The sequence below is a fragment of the Seriola aureovittata genome, chromosome 22 (assembly GCF_021018895.1).
Source record: "Seriola aureovittata isolate HTS-2021-v1 ecotype China chromosome 22, ASM2101889v1, whole genome shotgun sequence".
Taxonomy (NCBI): domain Eukaryota; kingdom Metazoa; phylum Chordata; class Actinopteri; order Carangiformes; family Carangidae; genus Seriola; species Seriola aureovittata.
In genome coordinates, this window is record NC_079385.1 from 13,946,308 (window position 1) to 13,959,686 (window position 13,379).

Genomic DNA, 13,379 nt, shown 5'->3' on the forward strand with positions numbered 1-13,379 from the left:
AGTAATTACATTTGTAAGTATTAACAGTCCTCTCATTACACCAGCAGGTTTGTTTTTCCAAAATGGGCTTTCCAAAGAGTGTGGAGACGGTGTCACATGTCATTCTGTGCACCAGAATGAACCTTTAAGTGCTTTATAAAATGGGATCCCACATGCTTGACTGGGAACGGTAACATACTGTAGCTCACCACTTCATTTAAATGCATGTGCTGCTCTCAAAACCCTCTCTGTCCCTCTTCTCAGCTAATGCTTACTCTTGCATTCTTCACTGTGCTAGATGACGAAGATATGGTTTCTGCAGTCTCCCCTCCAATTCCATGGAAGCGATCCTGCAGCGTGACTGGTTTCGGATTACTGAGGAGCGCATTGTCCCCACACGAAACCTGTTTCATGCCTGCAGACAAACCCAGCTGACCACCACTGAGAAAGTTTTGTTTTTGCACAGATGCAGACCACAAAGGAACCAGTAGGCACATGTTTGCTGGGAAGGAAGAACAACTTTGTGGCTTATGGTTGGAAAAAAACAAAAACATTTTGAGCCTCAACATACAACAAAGAGCAAGGATAAGACTGGAGGATTTTGGTTTGTCTCCACATCTCCTGTCCTGTAGCTCTTCTGTGTCATTCTAAAGGGCTGTTACTTTGACTCTGTGCTCAGGAGGGACAGCTGTAACCCCCCTGATCCTGAATGAAGTTCTTACCCCTTCATTTAAATTTCAAACACCTCATAAAGGCATTTGTTTGGCACTGGATCAAAACCCAATCACAACTGCTGTAGTAAATATCTTGTGATACTTAAGGCACAAGGGGATCTCATTACAGGGAAGTTGAGATTGATATGTTTAGCATATCTTGTTCTTCCTGTGCCGCTCTTATTCAGAAAGTCTGTACCCCGAGGCTCAGCCGTCAACTGCATGCAAATCCTTACGTTCTTGTGTTTTTGTAGATATTAGATTACGATGAAGGAGATTACAGAGAAAGTATGGCATTCTTTCATCATGCATACAGCTGGTAAGCAGCTCCAGGTAGCCTATTGAATCTGATTATAGTACAAACCCTGAATATAACATCTATCCCTATTTATCCTTAGAGTTGGGCTGCTGATATGAAATCAGTTCTGCTTTTATCATCGTCAATTTGATCATCTGATTCCGTGATAGAGTCTTGATCATTATTTAACTCTAAGATAAGCAGCTATCTCTGCAATCTAAATCTTAAAGCGTTCAGTTTGCTTGAATCCAACTAGGACGTACTGCCAACTTACCTGGTGCTTGTGCATGGCTGCACCCCCTGTGTCCAGGAGTGGTCACACAGGTGCTCGAGGGCGTTCTTTCCGTAAAGTACTGTCAGGGCCCCTGAATTCAGTCACCTCCACCATGCAGTCTGGGCATAAAATGGAAGGACTGAGTACTATAACTGCCTCATAGCCTTCCCCTGGTTGCATCACTTCGTCTCCTTGAATTCTGGCTTTTGTATGTGTTTGTTGTTTGGACACAAGTAATTGTACAAATGTGATTTATTGCAAACATTGTCAGACAGACCCGCCTGAGGATTCATGGTGTTGCACTCAGCTGTTACACATGGAAAGTGTCAGAAGTAGGGCTTTTGCAGAATGAAAAAGAAAGCTTGAGAGAGAATTTCAAATCCTACCTACACACACCTGGACAATCACTGTGTCAAAAGTCTCCAAAAATGTTTCCATGTAGGTTTCCAAAATTCAGAGAGGTGCGGACGGAGAGAGTTTCATACGCAAATCGTACACGGAGGAAGTGACTGAAATAAAGCGAGGAATGTTGTACAAACAAAAGCGGTTTGCACAAGTGAGGATGGCATAATCGACTTCAGGTTTATTCTTGTGTATGAAAACAACCCTGCAATGATGCAATTAGCAAAAGAAATTATTTACATTACCACCTGAATGCTCAGAGATAAGCTTTACGAAAAGGCCAATTGGTCTGGCAAAGTAGTATTTTCAAAACAACCTGAATCCCAAGTATCTGCCACCTGCTCCGTTCTCTCTGCACCACTTCGGAGCCCCGTTGGGACCTTTGTTACTTTGTGACTCATCTGCTGGTCATTTATGCACTCACTTTGTTGAAATTGCTGCAGTCTGGTAGCATTGGCTTCTCATGTTCCTTTCATGTTTTTTGGCCGCAGAGAAAGTGAGGCTAAAGTGGAGCCCCAGCTGTAACGGGAAAACAGAAAAGTACCCTCTGCAGATGTGGGACGCCCTCCCTCATCAGGCCATGCAGTGACCAGTACCAGCGGTTTGATGTGGTTTTTGAATCACCAACCTCACCTGCGGTTTTGTATCAGCTGTCCTTGACTGGAAACATGAGTGGTCCTTATCTCAGGGGAGAGCAGAGCAGAGCAGAAGGGAAAACAGAGGAGCACTTACAGATATTTTCAGACAGACTCGAGGTGAAAACGGAACAAGCTGTCAAAACTTTGTCTTTAAATAATGGTGCCCGAAACAGGAAAGGAAAAAAAATGAATGTTCAGCTACTCTTGAAAACTAATGGAAAAATTTCCTCCACTCTTGGAGATAAATTGAGAGTCTCAGGAAACACTTTTATTGATGTGTTTTAGAAACACTTGACAAACAGGATTCCATTCATCTCTGTTGTAGGCAAAAATCTCAGAGATGGAAATCTAAAAACTGAGGCAAATAAAACCAAAGCTCTCTGTATTCCTAGACATCATTACTAGAACTAATTAAGCATGTTTTGTTTAATGTTGGCGAGCTAAATCTCTAAAGGAAATGATCATTTGCTTTTAGAGGAGGGTTATTTGCTAACAAAGCAGTGATGCAGCGTGAATCAGTTACTCAAACTGAGTAAATGGTGATAGTTCATTGGATTGTCTATGATTTGTCAGCATCTGAATCTCTCCTGCTATGACTGTTGTTCCTTTCCTCCTGGCAGACAGATTTTTAACTGACCCAATGGCTGATTGGCTGATTGCCTTACAGGCTGACAGACCAAACAGACAGATTCATGCTCAGTCACAAACAATGACTCTCTTTGTTACAATCAGTTATGATGAGTCACAGACAGACACATATAGAAGATCAAAGAAGATCAAACTGATAATAGGCAATTACATAACACACATAAAGTGAGGCAGACATGTTTTATTCTGAGTGTGAGTTATTTCCTGTGCTGCGAGCTCCAGGTGTCCGATTGGGACAGCGAGTCAGCATTTTGACGACGTGTAATAACACTGTGTGATTAAGCACCAAGGTCTGGCGCACACAGAGAGTTGACTCTCCTAAAGATCCTCTGACACGCCAAGCCCCATCAACTGTGGCTAAACCTACAGCTGTATCACACAACTGGAGCTATATGCAGATGTGCACATTCCTAAAAGCCCACACACATATATGCATGCATAAAAAAAATATGGCCACAAACTTACATCTACACATAAACACTCATACTGCATACACTATTTTCCCGAGCAAAGGTGACTCCTCTGACTCATTTACAAAACTTCATCTCCAATGCGGACCACTCACGCAAACACACACCACCCACACACACACACACACGCAGGGAGGAAGAAATCACAGGCATGCAAACAGGCAAGTGCAGCAACTCTCCCACCACTATCAAAGGGTTGGTGCGTGTGTGGCACAGGGGTAATTAAATGCTGAGTAAGTGCAAATGTGTGTTAATGCCTAATTAGTGCAGTGGAAGTGGGCAAGAGAATTACAGGAACAGTTCAACATTTTGAAATATACACTCTTTTGCTCTCTTTCTGAGTGTGAGATAAGAGGCTTAATATCAGTCTCAATCTCATGCACTCAGGACATGATACCTACCTGAAAAAAAAATACTTTGCACTTTTTTGGGAAATAAGACTCTCCCCTTTCTTGCAAAGTTAGATGAGACGGTCGATACCAGTGTAAAATAAACATGAAGCTGCAGTACAACGAGTACCTGATTAGCTCTGCTTAGCATAAAAACAAGGGGAAACAAGGTTAGTTCACAAAATCAACTTCCAGCACCTCTAAGCTCACTATATCACATTATAACTCTTACCAAAACCTAAAGAGTAAAAGCGGCAAGTTGCAGTTTTATGTGCATGACTGTTTGGTGGCCCAGCACAGTGACAGTATTTCGCTACCTTCAGAGAGAGCCAGGCTAGCTGATTCCCCCTTTTTCCAGTCTCTATGCTAAGCTATGCTAACCTGGCTGTATAGCCTGTAAAGCGGATTTGGTGTCTGCACAAGCATAAAAGTACCAAAACTGGCAACCCTTTCTTTGATGAAAAGAAACCACAAAGTCAGTCTTACATTTCTCTGTCTGTGTGACTTTACCAAAAGTACAGTTTCGTTAGGTATACATTTGAACTTTGGACACAGCCAGGCTAGCTGTTTCCCCCTTTTTCCAGTCTCTATGTTAAGCTATGCTAACCAGTTGTGGCTGTATAGCCTTAGATATATTGAACAAACAGATACTGTAGCGTGGGTTAGCTCACATGGGTTTCCACATATTAGCATGGGTTTGGTGTCTGCACAAGCATGAAAGTACCAAAACTCAATCAACGCAACCAGCTGTTGTTTGCTAACAAATTGCTCAAGAATATAAGTCCTCCTTAAACCACACAGTCAGTGTTGCATTTCTGTCTCCGTGACCTAAAGGTAAGAAGTTCAATGTTGTTAAGTGTACATTTGAACTTTGGACACAGCCAGGCCAGCTGCTTCCCTCTGCTTGCAATCTCTATGCTTAGCTAGTCATGATTCAAGCTCAAGACATGAGACTGACATCAATCTTCACATCTTAGTCCCAGAACAAAAACAAGCATATTTCCCAAAATGTTGAATTATTCCTAACAATATGTATGTGTTTGTGAGAGCATTTCACCACCAGGGATGTGTGTTGGTGCATTGCAGGCGTAACTGAGGGTGTGTGCACACCACTGTCCCACTTGGTAAGTGTGTGTCAGAATGTGTGTCGCAGGCGTGTGTCTGGGCTCTGTGTTGAAGGGAGGTCAAACCTCGGTCCGGGTAATTTGCCACAGATGAAACCCGACTCCATTCCAGGGGACCAGCACAAGCAAACGTTTCAAAGCTGCAGGAAATCTATTAGCACCTGGTGGGACTCCCCCCGCCTACCCCCTATTCTGCCCCCCCCCCCCCCCCCTCCAACCTCCAACCCCTCGCTCTACCATCTCACCTCTCCCTGCCCCACCCCAGTTAATAAAGCCACACAAGACCACGCACTCCCGCTGTGCCACTAAAGCCAGGGGATTAGTGAGTGTGTGTGTGTGCACGTGTGTCTGTCTGTGGCGTGTGGCGAGGTGTGCATTTACGCTTGTATATGTGGACATCTGAGTGTGTGTGTGTGTGTGTGTGTGTGTGTGTGTGTGTGTGTGTGTGTGTGTGCAGAAAATACATGTAATGTATCTGGACTTGTCCTTACACACGTGGAGCCAGTTAGCAGTGAATGAGGTGCCAGACAAGCATGCAGCAGCTGCCACACTAGAAACAATAGCTCATGATCCAGACACAGTAGGCTGCAGAGACCGCTAAGCGCTGACTCTAGGTCAGATCATATGTACTGTTCTAATTGCTAAGATGATGTTAGTGTCTAGGTCATGTGAGATGTGATCTGTTGCGATTTTTTTTTTTAGATATACCAGTTATTTGCTATGGTCAACACCAAATGTGGACAAAATATGTCTCTTCTCTTTTATGACCTGGCCTTTACTGTATTTGATTTCACATAAAGCATACTGAGGAGAGTATTAGGCAATGTTAGGCAAGCTCACCATGCCAAACTTCTTTTAAGAGATCATTTTTCATTATTTTCTATTTGCAGGCTTAACATCAAAAGTTGTCCTGTTGTCTTGTATCAAAGTTTTGATAGAGAGGTGTGTCAGAAAGATAAGATAAGAAATGGTCTTGCACATTCAAAGTCCAAAGCTCGTAAATAAAACATTTTATTTGACAGACGATGAAAACTAGTTTTAAATATTAGATTCTTTTCTGGAAAACATTCATTGAGACAGCTGGAGACCAAATGCAATTTACTGTTGGTGATTACTTCTCCTACCACGTCTCAAAACTTTCAAGGATATAGGTATGCAATTCAACATGATGTTGCAATTGCGTAATCTATTTCCTCCTTGCTTTTATGTACAAAGGAATATTGGTGCATAATGTAGAGGAAATTTGACCAAGCAGCAATTGTTCAACCACACCTTGAAACTATGTTTGGAGGATGGTGTCGTTGTTTTTTAGAAGCTTTTACAAAACCAAAAATACAAGAGCAAAAGTGTAAATTTAACTGCATATGTATCTGCTCCAATGTAAGCTGCAAATGTTAGCACACCATGCTTACTACCTTACTCCTGACAATTAATTACTACCAAAAGCATGGAGTATGTCATTAACTTAAAACATTATTTTGTGAGGTTATGTCATAAAAATGTCTCAATATTGAAACATAGACCCTGTGGGAGCAAGAAGCTGCTGTATCAAAGTTGAGGGTAACATTACTGGTTCTGTCCTGCTATTTTTTTGGTTTTGGGACGTTTACGTTTGAGCATCTCCAGCCTTGGGCAGCATTACAAATGGTTATTTCTCATTCTAAAACTCTACAAGTGCTGCTAGCTATAGTAAAAGTAATTACGGGAGGTGGGGTTTAGAAAACAATCAGTTCAATCAGATAATAGAAAGTCGAAGTCATGACATCACTGGAAAACTCCAGCTCCTGTGGAAAAAAAACTACAATCATGGCAGCATGGTATATTGATCACCACAGCTTGGTTTTGTCCATATCCATAAAAGTCACCAACTCGCTCTTTTAAAGTAATTTTTCAACTTTCTAGCTTTATTCTCTGCTCCTCTCTGTCCTGATGTTATTACAGACTTGGTCCGAACTCACCACAACCCCTTGACCCGCTCATGGACTCTCCTCTTCTGTGGGGCTGATGTCTTGGGCTTATGGGAAATGGTGTTCATTAAAAGCCACTAAAAAACATAAATATTGAATAAACAATGATACCACATTGATTTTCAAAGAAATCACCAGATTTATCTTATCACATGAAGCGAACTATAAGACACACTGCTGAGAATGGCTCGGTTCCAAGGCTGGATTTTTAGTTATTACCGTAGTTGTAAATATCAGCAGGATTTTGAATGAGGTTTTCTTACTTCTGGAACAGAACCCAGAAGTTCTGGTTTCACTTCGGCTCTCCAGGAGGGGTTCATTCCAATCTCTGAGTGACAACCTGAACTGATTCCTGCCCCATGCAAATATCATCTATTCATGCTTTCCAGACTGCAGTGAATGACGCAAAGTGTGCATGTCAATGTTGCAATTTAATGACAATCATGTTACAATTATCACTTACATGGTTTCAATGATTTGTTGAAGAATTGGCTTAGAAACTATTTATTTCACTTCATAAAATATAATCCCTATTAAAATACCAGATATAAGACAGAGGGCATTTGGCTACCAGTTTCTTGTTCAAACAAGGCTTTGCACTATCAGGAACAGATAATCCCTGAGGAAACATGATTGTGTTGATGTGATAAGTTTTGCTGTGCTAATACTGGGATATTGGCTCAGCACAGAGTTCTGGTGTGGTTATTTGATGTCATCACAAGCGATCTGGAGAGAAGGAGCATTTCTAATCGATGATACAACTTTTTAATCCTGTTGTCCAATTGTGCTAACAAAAGCCTTGTTATTCAGGTACAATCTGTGGCATATTCTCATGTATCTACCTCTCTAGTATAGTTTACTGTTTGTAGACCACCCATATAAAGAAGACCCTGACAGGATCACTGCTGTCGAAGCTGATCACCCACCTCAACGTCAAAACCACACAAACCCAAGCAGCTAAAATCCTGAATTGGAACATGGGTTTACTTAAGCTTAGAAAGCCTCTAACCATTACTAAATCTACATCTTCCTCTACCTGCTGTGAAAAATGGGATTATTTAAGTCAACTGTGTCTGTGGAGCGTTTGGGCGGTCGTGCGCGCACTCGTCTGCTCGCTAGCTAGCTCGTGTGCAGGATCCGACCTAATTGGATTTATGTGCGGGAATGTTTTCCAAAGCCACACTTGTGAAATACCTCCACATCTGCTGGCCATTAGCAGTGGACATAACACACAACAGAGAGAGGAAAGCCCCCAACGCCTTGATTCATTGGACTGCAGCTCTGCTTTTATTGCAGCGGAGGAAAAAGGCTTGCTGCAGCGTTTCAGCACAGCAAGTGCTGCCTTATCTCTCTTTGTCTTTTTCCTCTCTTGTTTGCTATTTCATTTGTTTTTCCATCGGTCATTTAATCCTTCAATCCACTCACTATCCCTTTGTGCAACCTCTCACTCTCTTCATATCAATTTTTTTTCATTCTTGCTACAATTGCTGTCTTTTTTCCACAGGTGCAGCCATATCTTCTTTGCATGTTTGTACTCTGTCTTTCATCAAGTTTCTTTCAGTCTCAACTTTCAACTATTCTCCCATTGAATATCTTCTTACCTTCTTAAGTCCATCCAACAGGTTTTATTTTCCATCTGCAGCCCACCCCAACTTCCACACTCTATGTGCTCCTGCGCCCAGTTCGCCGACAGTCATTTATCTATGTCACTGTGACTTCCAATGCTAAACCTTTTTCCTTGTCACTCCCCAAGGCAGGGACATCCTCCTGTTTCATTCCTCGGTGGGCACAGTGAGAAACTAGCAAGGGGGTCTGACAACCCTCGACCCCTCATCTGTCATCTGCAAGGGGAAAAGCACCCACCTAATTGGGGGGGAAAGCATTGAGGAGTTGGGGGGCTGGTATGGAGGTTGTTATTCTAGTGTCGGGGGGGTCAAAGGTGAAAAGGGGGAGATCACACCGGTGATTAGCCTCCTTCATGTGCAGGAATGGAGGAGGGCAGTGTTTGTTGGGCAGCTGTGGTGTAAAGTAATTAGAGGGAAAGGGGTAAAATCCTGTATGTAGGATGGTCAGTGCTGTTAATGATAATGCCCCAGGTCGATGCATGGACACCTGGACCCTGATAACCTTCTCAGAATCTGGGTAAAATCCGTAACTTTTACCATCATAAAGAAGAGATAGAGTTATAAGCACTAAGGAACTGGAGATAAGAATTGTCCAAAAAAGAATGCAGCTCAAAATTTGAATACTAAATGTTTGGTGCATTAAGTGTATGAGCTGAGCATGTATACACTGAACGTTTCATTCCCACTAAAAACGTATACAGCAATTTCATGCATTGGTTGTTTGAAAATGGTGGGTTTGGCCTTTAGAACAACATTTTGCCAACTGCTCATAATGTCGTTAATCAAAGCCTTGACTTTGCCAACTGGATAAGCACATCAGCTGTGTGTAGAAAACAAGTTTATCTCAGAGTCACACATGTTGGCATAGTGCCGTAAGGACCAAGTCAGAAAACGAGTCAAATGAGGCTGCATCCTGTGAGTGCTGACAGGTTCTGGCCTTGGGAGCGGACGGTTTCAGAAACCTGCCTTCCTCCCAGCTCTCACTGATGATGAACTCTCTGGGTCTCCCTCCTCTTAACTTCCCCTGTCCACACCTCTTTACGTGGCTCAGCAGGTCATGAAATAGGTGTGTGTTTATGCGGTCATGAAGAGAGAGAAAGCAAAAGATTAAAAAACACAAAAAACACATGGAACGCAAAAAGAAAAAAAGCCACATTCACAGATTAATACTAGAGACAGAATGAGGCCTTTAAAGCCACTATGTGTAGAATTTGTGTGTGATTTTCAATTATTCTGATAGCATATATTTTTGTTTGTTGAATAATAAGGGGGGTGTACTGAGTGTGTAGAACAGCTTGAAACAACCCACAGACAATAAACCACACTGGCTCAAAGAAAATAAAAAAGAAATAATTGAGGCAGTTAAGGGGGGGCTTTGCGTACATTTTGCTATTGCTACAAGCCAGCATTAGCATCAGCCCTCAACTTTCCATTCTTGCCATGTGCCTGGATGCTTGAGAACTTGATATCAGAGAGTGACAAGACAGTCCAACTGGGACAGGGCTAGCCAGTTAGCATGCTAACTTCAGTACAAGAAGAGAAGTGATAGAAATAGAAGCAAAACAAGAAGATTGCTTTCCACATACAGCCCTCGTGAGTAAAGGAATGAAGTTTGAAGCTGAACTTGCATCATTTCTTCTAGACTGGTAAGTTAACAGCTGTTAATGCTAACAGTGGCTATGTAGCAATAGAAAACCTAAAATGCACCTGGAACCATTTCTGCAAGAGAGAAATTACTTGTGTACAGTACATCTGTTACCACATTAGTTTCTATTGTGTCATTACAACTTTCCTCCCCTGGCCTACGCTTGGAAAATGCAGGAACAGTTGGATTACTCATCACAAACAAAGCAAGGCTACAATCATGAAAGTTATTCCTCAGTATCCCTGTGACAACAGACGACTGCTGGAATCTGTTATGGTTGATCACAAATTACCTGGAAATCATTTGGGAATGACTCTGCTGTCTGATTAGAAGTAGCTTATAATTACGCTCTCCAAGAACTGGATCGTATTGTTACTGGCAATTGTGAAATTGATGTCAGTCACACTGATTACATCTTAAGCTAGTATTTAAATAAAGTTGCTCATGAGTCTTGTACATCATAGCGCTACCAAACTTCCCATGTTCTAATTAAAAATGCTGCAGAATGACTGACATTTTGGAATCCTCAACGACAGGCCTGGGGCTTTGAGTGAAAACATAAATCATGGAAGTTAATACTCCCATTGCTTTGGTCTGTTATGAAAGAGCACTCCCACTTCCAACATCCTCTCCCCTGATGCATAATCAGCTGTCAAACTTAACTTATTTACCTGAGGCTTGTGAAACACATGGGACAGAGCTAGCTGTAGTTCAAAAAGTACCAATCTACAAAAATTTGCTCCAAGACAGATTTTCTGAGCGTCTGGATTTCTTCTTTTCGCTGACACTGATTGACGTTGCGGGTGTGATGTGTGTATGGTGCACAGCGCAGCTACGTGCCTGCTGCCAGGACCTAGAGCCGCTGTTTGCAGCCCCCTGAGCACACACACACACACACACACACACACACACACCTCTACACCTGCTGGTACTTTCCTGGGCATTCACACACACGCAGACCAAAGGGAAGAAAAGGGACCAAAGAAAAATTAAATGACCTGCACGCGTCTTAATGAGAGAGAGTTGGGAGTCTGGCATTTGCCTCAAACCATTTCTTCCCCCTGCTGCTCTCTCAGGAGGGCTTTAAGTCCGCCGCCCGTTAACGGCTGAAGTGTGGATTTCCTGTCAAATAAGGGTTAGGGCCCAACAAAAGTCCTGTACGCTGGTACCTAAATTGGATCACTTCCAGCTGCCCCTCCTAAAAAACACACACACAGACACACTTCTTGTGTTATAATGTCTCTATAGGGATATATACTGTCTCTGTGGTGCTTAATATTGTCTTTATAGTGACCTTACTGACCTTTATGGTGCTTTTAAACTCCTATAATCATTGTAATATTCCTATAATAAAGATATAGGATATTACATGCTGTAGTTTGCTCTCTGCAATAGTATCCTTAAATAATACAAACACAACAGTTCTTTATAGGGGCTGTACTGGGTCAGTGTAATGTGGCATTGGGATAAACCATGAATAGACTCTTGGCACTGTCTCCCGCCCCCATACTTCTTCCTCTCATGGGGATTGTTTGAACAGCAGGACAAATATTCCCTCAGTCCCTGTTAGATATTTTTCATCTTTGTCATGATTTGATTTTCATGAGCTGACCCTGCTGTGTCATGGTGTGCCATAGCAGTGCATCACTTAATTGGTTTTGTGCAGTTGAGTCTCCTGATATGTCACTTTATTGGGCACATTAGTCCAAGACAGAGGCTGCTTTGAAGTTATGACACAGTCTGAGAATAAACTTTAAGAGCAGCATGAAAACCTAGGACCTCTTCATGTCAGCAGGTCCAGCTGGCCGAAGCTCAGTGTCATCAGGATTTAGTGCTGTTTCAGTGTCTTGCTTAAGGACACTTCATTTAGCTATTTTCTTGTTTTTGTATATGTTCTATGTCTGGTACTGCATTAGGTATTTTGAAACTGGCTAATACACTGAGGACGCAATCACTACTTTGCTCCAAGTGCTCCTTGGTGCACCGTGTATAGAATCCCATCTGCCTTTTTAGCTGAGCCAAAGTGTGGCGTGTGAGGAGAGCAAGAAAGAGGATATTGTTAAAAAGGTCCCGCCTGATGACCACCAGCCCCAACGCAGGTCCATAAATTATTTTCATGGCACCAATGCACAGCACCATTACTGCCACCACTTCTTCAATCTTAGAGCCATATCTGGTTTGGCATCAGTGTAAGAGTGTAAAGTACCACTTCTATTCAAGTCTGTTGGAGTTGTTTATCTGATCAACTGAAGAGCTAAGAGGATATACACCAGCCTGAGGTTTTTCACTGCCTGCCAACCTAAAATCTGTTGTTAATTGTTAATTTACAACTGATCTGTAAAACATTATAGCATTATTAAATGATTTATTTATCATTAGTAAAGTCATTAATTGCAGTAAACCTTATACAAGGGATGCCTTATTAAAAATAGGTGCCATGTGTGCTCTCCAAAGCAGTTTAGTAAGTCAGAATACAATATGACTGCTACATGAGCACTGTTACTTTCAAAATAAAAGCAAATCAGCAAAGTTTCATTTTGAAGCTGCACAAATTTGGCGGTGTACAGAACAAGTACATTATTCTATCTCTATTGGCTTCTCGAGGCTGCCTTGTTATAGAGATATGTCAAAATGCTTTTGATAATTGGGAGAATTTTGAGTAAAACAATTTGCGTTTAGTTTATAACAGAATAGCTCCCAAAAGCCTTAGAAAATAAGGCTGCTATAAGGCTGGGATTCATAAGATGGAAAAATATAAACATTTCTTACAAATTTTGAATTTAACTAAAAAAAGGGGCGTTCAGTAATTACCTAAAACAGCTTGGTGCTATAGTTTTTAGTAAGAAGACTGTATTTGTTGGGGACTATGTTTAGATGTGGATTAATACACACTTTTTTGGGGTGAGAACTGGTGGTTAATGGTAGAGAAATTTGGCTACACAGATAATATTTGTTTGTGGGATTAAGTGGCTTTGGTTGACAATAGGAAAAATATATCACTAGACTTTGATAGTTGAAAAATGCATTACATAAGGCATGTTAGTTACATCCGATTTTATTTTGGAAAAAACAACCGGAAGTTGTTTAATTTATTCCTCAGGACTTGACACCAGTGAGGAGACACGCTGATAGAGAGGAGCACAAACTCGTGTAAAAGGGGGTTGAACCGAGGACGTGTGGTTTGTTGGAAAAGTGACATCTGTGAGA